The following is a 14684-nucleotide window of genomic DNA, read 5'->3' on the forward strand; positions in this document are numbered from 1 at the left end:
AACAGGCTGTCAGCCGTGCCACTACCGGCAGGGGTGCTGACAGCATGGCCAGGCATGGGCCCACTGAAGCCTCCCTTCCCAGCCCGAGACTTTGTCCTGGACTGCTGGATTTTTAAGGGGGGAGGTGGCCGTTGAGGCCATGTGTGCTGCGCACAAGGGGGGGTATATGTGGCAAAGTGCCCCGCCCCTGTGTGCATTTGTGTGTTGTGTTGTATGTTGCGTGTGTTAATGTTGGTGTATAGTCTTTGGTACACGGGATATAAACGGGTCTGTGTTTCACGTGTATTTAAAAAGTGTATATTTGTATTTAGGCACGGGATTGCACATCACGCACGTGCATTTAAAATATAGTATGTGAACATGGGGTTTCACGTAATGAATTCACGTGCTGGGATTCAAGTGAGTAATTAATTAGTAATTGAATCCCAGCACAACAGTATAAATAGATGCACGTTTAGTCACTCGTGGTTAGGTGTTCGGTGAGTGGAGAACGGGATTGGAGACGGAGGTAATAATAAGAAGAAGAAGAATAATAGTTAAAGTGTTTTCACTCACCGTGTTTGTTCGTCTGTGTGTTGTGCACTGTCTAGTCCGTTTTGTTTGTCCTTTTATTTTGGCATATAGTGCCGTGTCCTGTTTTGTGTACCGTTTAAAACCTTTTATTTGTTATTAAACGCTGAGTGCAGCCATTGCACTCAGCTCATCACAACCACCGTCTCTGTCTGTGTATTCCTGTCTGGTCTGACGCCACCCACTCTGGCCGTCTTTGTGACAGATGGATATTTGTAAGATATACTGTTTATATGTGGTTGTTTTTTACATATTATTAACGAATTCCTTAAAGCCCCTTTCACAGTGGCATTCTTACCCGGGTCCAGACCTGGGTTCTGGCTACCCGGGTCACAATCCTGCATAGTGTGAAACCACATACCTGGGTCGTACCTGGGTTAATCCGAGTCGTAGCAACCCACCTCAGGATGTGCTCAACGCGCTTTGACCCGAGTTGAGCGAGACAAAATGCATGACGGCGGATGAAATAACAAACAGCCACGTCTGTGTGAAGGTTTCACTTCCGCAAGGAATCTTTTTGTTTATTCTGTTTAACCATATTTTTGTCGCTTGAGACACCATGAGCCAGATTACAGCAGGGAGGAAGAAACATTTGCTTTAATCAACATTTGGCCCGACGGTTCAATCAAGAGAAGCTTGGATGGAAGGATTTGTAACAAGCTGCTTCCGGGGCATTGATACGCAGGTTGTTTACTTGTGTCTTGTCACCCAGGTCAACCCTGCTTTATGAAAAGCAGTGTGAAATCGCATAGCCGACCAGCATGACACCGGGTTCTGATGCAGGTAGGTTCCGACCCGGGTAGAGCATGCCAGTGTGAAAGGGTCTTAAACTGTGTCTCTTTGAATTTGATTTAATTTAAGTTTTTAAGAAACACATCACTTTCCTTGGCTGTATTTGCTGCTGTCCATAGTGCAGCACGTTTTTATATATTTTTTTAATTCACACATCATAGGTAAATAAACAAGGAAATTCTTTTTTTTACATTTTTACTCAGGAACATTCGCCAGGAGAAAGTGATTTTCTCTTGTAAACATCCTAGTGTATCCAGTTCATGCTCCCTCCTCCAGCAACGCTGGTGCGCTGATTGAAATTAGTGGCGTATTGTGGGAACAGAAAACCAGCAATGTTGCAGGAGGGCGCGTGATCTGGATACACTACGATCCTCAAAGACATTTTTTTGCTGCTAGCAAACGCTCCCCAGTAAATGATCAGAAATGTATGATTGTCCTGTTTATTTGACCCATTCAAATTTAAATCTGTTTAAAAACACTGTGATACAGACAGCACGGGACACAGCGAAGGGAACGCAATGTGTTTCTTTGCAGGCTGTTCTGAAACACTTCATAAGAACATAAGAACATAAGAAAGTTTACAAACGAGAGGAGGCCATTCAGCCCATCTTGCTTGTTTGGTTGTTAGTAGCTTATTGATCCCAGAATCTCATCAAGCAGCTTCTTGAAGGATCCCAGGTGTCAGCTTCAACAACATTACTGGGGAGTTGGTTCCAGACCCTCACAATTCTCTGTGTAAAAAAGTGCCTCCTATTTTCTGTTCTGAATGCCCTTTTATCTAATCTCCATTTATGACCCCTGGTCCTTTTTTCTTTTTTCAAGTCAAAGAAGTCCCCCGGGTTGACATTGTCTATACTTTTTAGGATTTTGAATGTTTGAATCAGATCGCCGCGTAGTCTTCTTTGTTCAAGACTGAATAGATTCAATTCTTTTAGCCTGTCTGCATACGACATGCCTTTTAAACCTGGGATAATTCTGGTTGCTCTTCTTTGCACTCTTTCTAGAGCAGCAATATCCTTTTTGTAACGAGGTGACCAGAACTGAACACAATATTCTAGGTGAGGTCTTACTAATGTATTGTAGAGTTTTAACATTACTTCCCTTGATTTAAATTCAACACTTCTCACAATATATCAGAGCATCTTGTTAGCCTTTTTTATAGCTTACCCACATTGTCTAGATGAAGACATTTCTGAGTTAACATAAACTCCTAGGTCTTTTTCATAGTTCCCTTCTTCAATTTCACTATCTCCCATATGATATTTATAATGCACATTTTTATTGCCCGCATGCAATACACTTTTCTCTATTGAATTTCATTTGCCATGTGTCTGCCCAATTCTGAATGCTGTCTAGATCATTTTGAATGACCTTTGCTGCTTCAACAGTGTTTGCCACTCCTCCTATTTTTGTGTCGTCTGCAAATGTAACGAGTTTGCTTACTATACCAGAATCTAAATCATTAATGTAGATTAGGAATAGCAGAGGACCTAATACTGATCCCTGTGGTACACCACTGGTTACCTCACTCCATTTCGAGGTTTCTCCTCTAATCAGTACTTTCTGTTTTCTACATGTTAACCACTCCCTAATCCATGTGCATGCATTTCCTTGAATCCCTACTGCGTTCAGTTTGAGAATTAATCTTTTATGCGGGACTTTGTCAAAAGCTTTCTGGAAATCTAAATAGACCATGTCGTATGTTTTACAGTTATCCATTTTCAATGTTGCATCCTCAAAAAGTCAGTTTCAATATGGAACTGAAATCAGAAGGATTCTGCTAGGAAGCTATTAAGAAGAACTAAACTGCAACAATTTGCACAAAACACTGTAAATGCACAACAGGAAAGAGAGACGCTTGACACCCTGACATGCAAGTGATAACAGCAGGCCAGTCTCTCACTTCCAGCACCACTTCTGACTCAATCCACACCACCACAGACTCAGCTGCTCCTTTTCTCAGCGCATTCAGAGGTACGGGGAGAAGAATCAACAGCTCGCAGTTTCACAAAGGCCTGTACTGGAAGGCCTCCAAACCCACAGCCCTACACAGAGCGCTAACCCAGAGAAACCCGCCACTTTTATTTCTGAGTCACTCGTATAAAACCAACTGCACAGAGAGGGGTAAAACAAAACTAGGCAACTTGTAGTGGAGGAGGTATGTTGACACATTATTACACAGCTGCTTTGAAGCACAGCGTCAGTTAAAAAATAGCATTATTAAAATGTCCAGGTCCCAGGTAAATGTGCTTAAATAATAACCTCATGCTGGTCATTATAAATCACATATCAGAAATAAACCAATCACAGTGAAGTATCTGCCAAATTCCAGCACATCTTATCAGAAGTCATCTTGTGTACAGATGTCAGCTCATGCATAGAACATCGCACCTAGTTCCCATGTTAAAAAAAAAAAAAGAATGCATTCTGGTACCTTTACATTATGAACTGGACACTAGTTTCTCCGAAGAAAATATTACCGAAATTGCAAATAGAAAAGCACTTTTGTTTTTAATAAATAGTCTCACTAATGACACAGCACCCAAGGCCAGCACACAGTATTCAGGGACTGTGGCAGTTGATTCTGGACTGAACCATTTCACACCCATATTGCACAATCTCTTTAAACAATAAGAGATACCCTAAACACAACGGATTAGCTTATATTTGAGGAGGCTGTGTGGTCCAGTGGTTAAAGAAAAGGGCTTGCAACCAGGAGGTCCCCGGTTCAAATCCCACCTCAGCCACTAACTCATTGTGTGACCCTGAGCAAGTCACTTAACCTCCTTGTGCTCTGTCTTTCAGGTGAGACGTAGTTGTGACTACGTAAGTGACTTTGCAGCTGATGCATAGTTCACACACCCTAGTCTCTGTAAGTCACCTTGGATAAAGGCGTCTGCTAAATAAACAAATAATAATAATATTTCAGTCAGACACTCTTGCAGAACTCCACAATTCTCACAACTATGTTAAGTGTTTTGGGACTGGAAAAGCGCTTTATAAATACAATTTATTATTATTATTATTTGCAATCATTCTAAATGGCTTGGGTTCTGTTGCTCCAATAGTGAGATATTACATTTTTTCTCTAAATCTGCCTTTACCTGATTTGAGTAGATTTGAGCTTGTCTGGAGAATCCCAAGTGCCATGACTGAACAGCCTTCCTCATTCCATTCAAATGATCTGACAGTGTGACCTTTCAATCACATTGTCACATGATGTGAATGAGTAAGGTCTCGGCACTTAGGATTCCAGACAAGCTCAAAGCAGCTCAGACAGGTAAAGGCAGATTTAGAGAAAATGTATAACTAAATATTGGAGCAACCCAGAATCATTCAGAGAGATTGAAAACATCATAAAATAGTAAGGAAAATTAGAAAAACAGGTTGACATTTGAAGCTTCGTTACATCAGGCTTTTTCAGCCAAAGCAGCATCTCGGTTAGGATTGGACAATACACTGATTGACTGGTTTCACATTAATATTACAGCTGAAGCCCGGAAAGACATTAGGATGTGGTCCTCTCTCCTACAGCACTGGAACGGCCTTTCTCTGTTTTACAATGACTTCATTTCTGCTCCCCATGACCTCTCACTCCATACGGATGCTTCTTCTATTGGTTTTGGTGTTATTTTTCTTAATCAATGGTTCTCAGATGCACAGCTCTGTGATGTGGAGATCACTGCTAGAAGAGGCAGCACAGCTCTGTGATGAGGAGATCACTGCTAGAAGAGGCCACACAGCTCTGTGATATGGAGATCACTGCTAGAAGAGGCAGCACAGCTCTGTGATATGGAGATCACTGCTAAAAGAGGCAGCACAGCTCTGTGATGAGATCACTGCTAGAAGAGGCAGCACAGCTCTGTGATATGGAGATCACTGCTAGAAGAAGCAGCACAGCTCTAGGATATGGAGATCACTGCTAGAAGAGGCAGCACAGCTCTGTGCTGAGATCACTGCTAGAAGAGGCAGCACAGCTCTGTGATGAGATCACTGCTAGAAGAGACAGCACAGCTCTGTGATGAGATCACTGCTAGAAGAGGCAGCACATTGAAACAGCTTCTTTGAATTTAGTAAACAGGATGTACAAACAAACCACAACATATTTTAAGAGATGCTGAACATAGTATCTATCACATACATTTAACAAGATAATACAATTCTAAAGAACATATATGTACATTTTCATAAGAAATGTGATTCACAATTGTATGCAATTATCAGCTACACAATTAAATGTGCCTGTAATACACTGTATATGGTACTGATAATTGCATACACTTGTTAACTGCATAACACTTTTAGGCGCACAAGATATGTACTTAACAAGAACATACTGCAAGATGACATAACATGATGTGATTTGTATTCTTTCAAGTTGGATTTCAGTGCTACTTGCATGGATTATCTCTTAATAAATCCAGTAGATATTAAACATTTCACCAGCCTAATTGTGTGTGTTTAGAATTACAAAAACAGGAACTTGCACCCTCACACTAAAAAGAAAGTCTTCTCTCTTCGCTCAGCACTTTGTTTCCAGAGGTATGAGATGCAATTCTAAAGGCTTTCTTCATTCACCTGGAGGTTTTACAACTCGATGCTATAGAAGCGCTTTGGGTAACAGTGTTCTTCAATTCATGCATCTATGTATTTATTTATTTGTAGAGATGTTTGAAATGTATATTGTAGTCCTCTGTTTAAATGATGATGATGTTCTAATGGTTTTCTTTAGCAAAATATAGTTAGCAAATGTTTAATATTACTTAACGTAACTGCTAAGACTAAAGCATTTAACGCTAATGTTAATATTGTAAATCTGTTTCTGATCAATTTTGAAATGCAGCGATATTATGCGAATGTCACTAGCCTAATAGTGAAAGTACAATGTTGTTGGAAGAGATTCACGTTGTAACTAAGGTTCTACTATATTCAATTATATTAAAGTTAAATACCGTTTCCCTCCATTGAGGCATTTGGTAACTGTGGCGATAGAATAGTCGGTCTAGCAGATACCAGTAATTCAGTTTCTGTCCTCCCTCATTTCAGCTATTGCTATTCTCTTAATCATGTTTTAAAAAAACTGTTGATTAAGCTTGTTAGCTTGTGATTACAAATAGTGAAGGCCTAGTGTTGTAAAGATGCATGCATAATGCAATTCAAGTAGGTGAGTAGAAAACTGTAGGAGGACGCTGTCTTGGCCTGTTTGATGTTTATAAACAAGTGTTACATTAAAGTTGGGTTGTGTACCAAATTATGACAGGGTACCATGTTCTGACATTACACCAGTGTAGTGTCAGAAAGTAGTACATTGTCAGAATGTGATATGAGTACCAAAACGACCCGTGTAATGTCAGACATGTGCAATCAAGTGCGATCTGATGGGTGTTTCGCTATTGTCAAAGAGCGGTACAATCTAAAGCGAACTGGGCGGACAGTGTTTCTGGGATCTTGAGATACCATCCGCTGGTGCCAAATAGTGTCACACAATTAATAATAAAGTAATAATGTGCAATATATTGTGTAACCATATTGATTTGATATTTTAATTGTTTTACATTCTTGGTTTTTGAAGATCAGAGAACATTGCACTGCTTTAACATTTACCTTTTAATGTGTGTAAACAATGTGCTGAGAATGCAAAAATAGTTCTGACACTTTAAAAATATTTTATTTTACAAAAAAAATGATTTTGTATAATAGACCTAAAGTTAAGATATATGAAGGTTATGATCCTCAGCAACCGGTTCTTATACAAGAATGCTGATTTTGTATAATAGACCTAAAGTTAAGATATATGAAGGTTATGATCCTCAGCAACAGGTTCTTATACAAGAATGAAAGAGGTACTGAATACATTCGGAGCAAAACCATTGAAATGAGACACTTTTTGGCAGACAAGATTCTGGCGGAAAAAATAAACTAGGCATGCTCAAATGAATTTACACACTGACTACAAATGAGACCCTATTTGGCTTAACAGCGAGTATTCCCCTTTTGGATGTAGAAAAACTGAATCTTTTGGAAAAAGTTGATAAGCAAATAAATTCTCTGCAGAGTTTAAATATCCTTATATTTTCTTAACAGTTTGACAGTTTTTTTTTTTTTTTTTATCCTGACAGTTGTTTCAATTGTCTGATTTTGGACCCTCCTCCATAGGAAGCTAAAGTCATAAGACTTGTAGGAAAATTATACATTACATTTTTTGCAAACTTAAAGTTAAAACAGGCAACCAATTTCTGTTTTAATAGTAAAAGAAAAAACAATTCACGACAAACAAGACAAAATCAAAGTCAATGCAAACTTGAACAAGTTAAACAGAAACTACTGACTATCTGTTTAAATTAAAACAGGACATACTAACTGTATCTGTTTAAACTAAAACAGGAACTACTGACTATCCGTTTAAATAACTACTTTATATATTGTATACCACAGTACAGTACTATATAACATTCCCTGAAGATCTATCCATACCAAATTACCTACATCCCTATTTAGCTGTAAATCGGTGCAGAGAGAGATGGATGCCCCTGGCTGTATTACTTGCAGGGAGAGGCAGTTGTTATTTGATACAAATTGTAGTACTGCTGTTTGTTGCACAAAATAATATCAACTGAAAAGAGGAACGATGTGGATAAACCAATTGTTACATCCAGACTCGCGTAAACAAAAACAGCAGTCTTCAAATTCAACTATAAATATCCAGTTATCTCCTTGTCCCTGTAGCTGTGCGAGGTGATGTTTGAGCCCTATATAGTATAATAAGCATTTTCTTTTTACATTCATCAGGAAACCAGTCAACTGATTTCTGAAAAAGTATTGGGATCGGCTGATCCCGTGGTCTGAATGATTTCCACTGCAAAACTGCTAATCAAAATGGTTTAAGCTTCTGTCTATAAAAGACAACTATTTTGAATTGTTTGCAACAACAAACGGGCTGCAAAAACAACACGGCTATAAAACATGCCCGGAATAAAACGACATAAGAAATAGGATCGCTTACCTCCTCTGATGCGGACGTCTTCAGAATGCTGGTTTGTTGCTTGTGAAAGAAAGTGACAGTAGCAGAACAGAAGAAAGCATATGACCAGTTTTCTTTCAGTTCTCTGTTCGCCGCAGTAGCTGAGGGTAAACTATTGACACCAAGTCCAAATAAGCCGGCTTTCCCAGGCTTTGGTTAGCATTTATCGGTGTTAAGCTCCGTTTGTAGAAGTGAGAACACTACCCAATGATGCACTGAAAACACGCCGATGACAGACTCTCAAACTCTCAGAGCCGAGGAAGTTTGTAACACAATTCTGGCTCGTATCCTGAATACGACTAAGGGAGATGATTCATTTCCAGACAACGTTATCAGCTTTGTCAATTGCACAAGAACCGAGTCTTAGTCTGCTCTTTCTTAGCTAATGTTTAAATAAATTCTGCAAATTGTCACCCGATCCCAGGCTCTCTCAGTCGACCCTCCCCCGCCACTGCAAATCTTTCAGGGTGGTTGCATTGATTATTCATGAGGTCTAGTAATCTGCAGTAGCATGTGAGACTCCGAGCTCTTCAGAACGGTTAGCTCATCAGCAGGCACGCAGCACGCAGCCTTCTGAACGGGAGGCTGCAGAGTTCAGACTGTTTACATTCTTACTCATGAAACGCGCGTCAGATGTGCCAGCTTAGTCGGCAAATATTTCTGAAACCTTTCTGCAATGTCGCTAATTGTTTCTGCTTCTTGTGAGTTTTTGTAGAGGTCCTGGTTTATTTAGTGAATGTCTTTTTTAACGTTTTGGTTTTATTTGGTGTTGTTCGTTTCTCCTTTGTTCCGGTGTGGTGTTATAAATTGGTACATCGCCACAATGTGGTACGCGTACCAAAACTTGACCCGTGTACGCTGTGACATTGAAAGTGGTACAGTGAGATTTTGGTCCAGGTCCAATCAATTGCGATGTGATGTGTTTTCCTATTGTTAAACAGAGGTACATTTACCATTATTTTTATTTTTTTGCAAACCATTATATATATATATATATATATATATATATATATATATATATATATATATATATTGCAAACTTAAACTGGAAACAGACAATCAATTTCTCTAAAAAGAAAAAGAAAAAATCACGACGAACAAGACAAAATGAGAAGTCCACTGCAAAGTTGCATAAGTAACAAAAATACCCAATGTATTGCATATGATAAATATTCACATATTATTTTCTTAATGGTGGAAAAATATGATCAGTTCAATTAAAAAGGATAAAAAAGAGCCCAGCATAATGTACCAGATTTGACTGGGCAATTCTGTATTTTCTAAGCGGAAGTTGTTTAGAAGTTGTTTAGGCATGCGTGAGCAAGCGCAGTGCGCTGGGTACCACTTTTTACCTGCGTACCTGAAAATAACACTACACCGAGTCCAGAATTCGGGGGGTTGACAATGCTGTACTCAGTTTTGTGTAAATTAGCTGTTTTCACATGACCCATTCATTCGTCATTTAATATAGTCCCTGACATGTATTCTCTAATATACAAAAGCTGCACCCCCTGTTACAAACCAGTTTTAGTCACAAGACCAGAGGTGACAGGCTTTTACAGTAGACTAGTTGGCTGGTGGTTCTGTATCGAGTCCTCGGTACACAAACCACTGTTTTGTGAAGAACAGTCTAAAGTGACAACCCTCCGGAAAATTCCAGCCTCATGTATACGGGACACCGGACAAGGTTATATGGGAGTACAGACAACAAGCAGATCACTTGTTAAAGTAAGCAGATTTTTAATGGACCTGCTTAACCAGCTCCTCAGCCGACATCATCTCCTGAACCAACACAACCAGCTGAAAACCAGCAAACCAGCAGCTCAGACCAGCTCACACTGTACACCAGGACCAGCTCTGACCAGCACACATTAGAGAACGATACTTCCTTAGCTTTCTACCCCCTAACTCCCTGAAATAATCAGGGACTCTAATCAACGTCTTGCAGACTCACCTCTGCACCCAATTGATATGACTATGCCAGGTGTTTCTATGTTGTTGTTCAACACCTGTACTGTATATACTGTTATGATAAAATGCTTATGTTTCCTAGACAAAGCAGATGGGCCTAGGGCTGGTATACTAGTTTCATATAGAGCAATGCTTTGTAGAAGTCTGCAGTAGCAGCTACAATATTAACCAACCATAAATACTAATTCTCATGTACTATATGATCATCTAAATTGTACGCACTGTAATATTAATGATAATAATAATAATAATAATAATGCAATTTCATGTTCTCTCCCACACATTAGAAAGCCTTATGCATATTTATTTTGTATATCAAAATTATTATTACATATAAATTCTACTCATTTTGCCAGCAGTTCCCCCCAAAAAGTAATATAAAAAAAAAACCTTATTATTGCTTTATTAGCTACACCAGGCAACTTTGGAGCAATTTCACTGTTACTCAAATCCAGATGCTGTGTCTTGAAGTATTCAAATGGTGAACATTGCTTAAAAATGTCCCCTAGAACATGGTGCTTTATGAGGCTAGATACGGGCACTCAGGCCTACCAGAGAGCCCAGCTCAGCTTTACCCCAGGAAGACCAGTGCAAACAAGGCCGCACTGAAGCATGACCTCCCTGTTTAGTGTGATAAAGAGGGAGCAGTTCAGATACAGAAAGCACATCTCAGGCAGCATTCACACCTTGGTGTTGAAACAGTGGTCACACTGTTAGTGTACTTGTTATTGGATCTTAGTTACCAGTGTGCAGTTTCTTGTCATTTTTGAAATTATGTATCCACAAGGGTAAAATCGATTTCAGAGAGTCAGAATCGGGCCTTCAGGATAGTGCTATCCGCACCACCACACTGATTGTAAAAATAATGTGTAAAAAATAATGTAATTGTATGTAAAAATAATGTGATATCTTGTAACAATTGTAAGTCGCCCTGGATAAGGGCGTCTGCTAAGAAATAAATAATAATAATAATAATAATAATAATAATAATAATTTCTTTCTCATTCATTTACTGTGGTCTGGCCTCACCTTGCATTTCATACAATCTGAGAACTTCAATTCCCAACAAACCTAAAGAAAGCATTTCTGTAGTCATTGCGATGTAAACCAGAGACAAATCAGATACTGCATGTTAATGTATGACTTCAATTTACTGCTGAGATACACGCAATATTAATAAGATAATTTACTCCACAGACCAATCACAAACTTATTTAATCTACCAAACCCGAAATATCCAGTCCATGTGTCATTAAAACTTGAACAACAGCTTCTCTGCATCTGGTTTGTGAACGGCAGTGCAGAACTCTCGCAGGAGGTGGTTCTCAAAGTCTGTGTTTTTGGAGTAGAGATACAGCTGTATGATGGCGGTAGAGTTTTTGGTGTTTAGAATGTGTTGAAGCTCATCTTCAGGAAGGTGAGCCTGTCAGTCCAGGGCAGAGCGGTTGCTATGAATTAGACTGTTGTTAAGGACTTTGGGGGCTGTAGTAAAACTACATTTTATTGACCAACCAGACAGATTTTAAAATCAAGGTTTAATAAATCTATTTATGCAGATTAAAAAACTGAATATGCATATATCTATATAATATTGTAGCGTGCCAGCTATTGAGAGAGAAAGAAGAATAAATGAGACGAGAATAGATGATACAGGACAAGATGATTCAGGTCCAAATGGCAATTCTTTTATTCCGTAGACACAGTGGACATCTCTACAAGACCCTCAGCTAGCTTTTCATATACTACCCTGAGGAGTTTGCATGCTCCCTTTAAATAGCCCTTAGCCCTTAGCACACCAACAGCATTTCAGCAATGTAATAACCCCGACCAATCACAGCCCCCATTCCTTCTGTCCAGGTACACCCCTCCGTCTGCTGACTCCCTATGAGCTCCTGAATCCCCTGGCCGCACTGTCGAGGGGCCACTGTAAAGTTGCACCAATGTCTGTCCACTGAGGCAGTCTCTTGCAGTCTCTTGCAGCCCTGGCAGGCTGCAGCTCTGGTGTTTGCAGCTACAGCGTTCTGACTGCACACACCGTTACCATATACATCGGAAAAAAATGAATCAGCTCATATATTCATTTAATCATACTCTGTCGCTCCACCTTGGAGCATTAACTGAATATTTTACTGGGAAATTTGAATAATAAAAACCGAAATTAAAGGTAGTATAAGAAATCTCTTACCTTGATGACACAAAAAGCCCCTGTGGGGAACTAACTCGAAACATCTTGTAATGGTCTTTAGTAGAATGCATATTGCTATGAACCATCATGAGCTCAAACGTGTAAAAAAATGAGTTTCAAGGAGGTAATGAAAAAATGAAGCAGCATAGGAATTGGTGAGAGCACTATTTAATTGTGTACATCCTATGTATTGTATCTAAATGAACACGTAAAGAACCTAAAGATCTTTCATGTTATAATGCTGCTTATGTGAATAAGAGAACAATGCTTTTAAAAGACTATTCTTTCCACACCTTGGTTAGCACTTCTTCAATGTGTACTGATAATCCTGTCTGTCATAGACATGATCAGATTGATTGATGAATAGTCTGTGAATGACTGAGGGGAATGGGATCAATAGAATTGAATACAGATGCTGTCTCTTCGCTGGCAGACTTTTGGGACACAGAATCCTCTGCATTCAAACAAACTAATTCTGGTGATCGTAGCAGAGCTAGTAGTTCAAATTAGTGTACATTACAATCTTCCCCTTTTAAAATGCGTTAAAGTAAACTTTCTTTGGTAAAACAACTGGAAGTGCATGTTTCTTTACTAATTAGAATCTGAATAGTAAACATGGTCACCTGGAAACCAAATATATGGATTTGTCATTAGATGGATTAAGGCCAGTTGTTATTTTAGCAAGTCTAAAGGTGTAGAGTCATAGGGCTGGTTAACCTTTTAACCTGCCCCAAAATAACTCTTATAACACTTTACTGTGGGAAATGTGCACAGCACTTTTCCCATGGCTTCCTGTGGTTATACTATGTATTTACCATAGTTTACCATGTTCATTAATATGCTTTTATAACAGGGCCTGAGGCCGCACAGTGCAAGTGGGCATCTTAACCACAGTGTAAAAGAGCTAGGCTTGTCTGCATTCGTGGTTATAGAACCTTTAACCTCATCTCATCCCACCGACAGGGGCAAGAATCTAGCGACAGTGGATCACACAACACTACCCCCATACAATGCTTCCCTATGCTTTACCATACCTCTTTGGGCTTTACAATGCTACCCTATGCTTTACCATACCTCTCTGTGCTTTACAATGCTACCCTATGCTTTACCATACCTCTCTGGGCTTTACAATGCTTCCCTTTGCTTTACCATACCTCTCTGTGCTTTACTATGCTTTACCATATCTCTCTGGGATTTACAATGTTTCCCAATGCTCTGCCATACCTCTCTGGGCTTTACAATGTTTCCCTATGCTTTACCATACCTCTCTGTGCTTTACAATCCTTTACCATATCTCTCTGGGCTTTACAATTCTTCCCTATGCTTTACCATACCTCTCTGTGCTTTACAATGCTTTACCATACCTCTCTGGGATTTACAATGTTCCCCTATGCTCTGCCATACCTCTCTGGGCTTTACAATGCTTCCCTTTGCTTCACCTTGCTTTAGCTGTGCTTGATTGCACTTTGTTGTGCTTTCACTGTGGGAAATGTTTCAAAGGGAGTGCTCTTCATCTGTCTGGTATTGAAAGCATTTCCACCAGAATGTGTTCTCTGGGTGTGAAACCCTACATTCAAAGTTACGGGAATCTGAATTTGGAAAGGATGTGTGAATCTGAAGACTTGACCTGCAGCCCATGGAGAATAGCGTCATTTGAAACTCTGTGCAGATGATCAGGGGTAAGCTGCTTTCTGTTTGGAGTTTTAAAATAGTTTTATATAAATGACCATCTGAAAATATAAAAAAAAGAAAAAGAATACTCCAAGCAATAGATAAAAATGGTGAAATTCCAGCATGAAATTAAAAAATATATTCAAACAATAAAACAAATAATTACCTGTACGAAAACAAACCCAGATATGACTAAAAATAAAAATGAGTTTTGAAAATGGTTTAATCAAAGGCTTCCGATGTTTGTTTAAAGCACTTTAACTTCCCTCTGCAACAAATAATCTTATTTTGAGGTATGACAAAATACTCACAGCACTTTAAACAGCGGAACGCTTGGGGATTTATGAGTAGTTTTTCACCATTGGAGAGGTTAATTAAATTAAACAGCTTTCTTTATACAAATATTGACTGGATGTGAGGCTATTAATTTAATTGAGGCTTATAGTGGAAAACTATTGCCCTTAGAGTTGAAAA

At 39.2% G+C, this 14684-nt stretch overlaps 1 protein-coding gene across 1 annotated transcript in view; it reads right to left on the minus strand.

Moving 5' to 3' along the window:
• The window catches only part of LOC117432249 (proline-rich protein 5-like), a 50127-nt gene extending 41135 nt beyond the window's left edge, over positions 1–8992 (minus strand). The window contains exon 1 of the mRNA XM_034053876.3: positions 8366–8992. The gene's annotated coding sequence lies outside the window, so the exon portion shown is untranslated. The remainder of the gene's footprint in view (positions 1–8365) is intronic.
• Positions 8993–14684: the final 5692 nt, after the last annotated feature.

Source organism: Acipenser ruthenus, chromosome 27, assembly GCF_902713425.1.
Source record: "Acipenser ruthenus chromosome 27, fAciRut3.2 maternal haplotype, whole genome shotgun sequence".
Lineage (NCBI taxonomy): Eukaryota > Metazoa > Chordata > Actinopteri > Acipenseriformes > Acipenseridae > Acipenser > Acipenser ruthenus.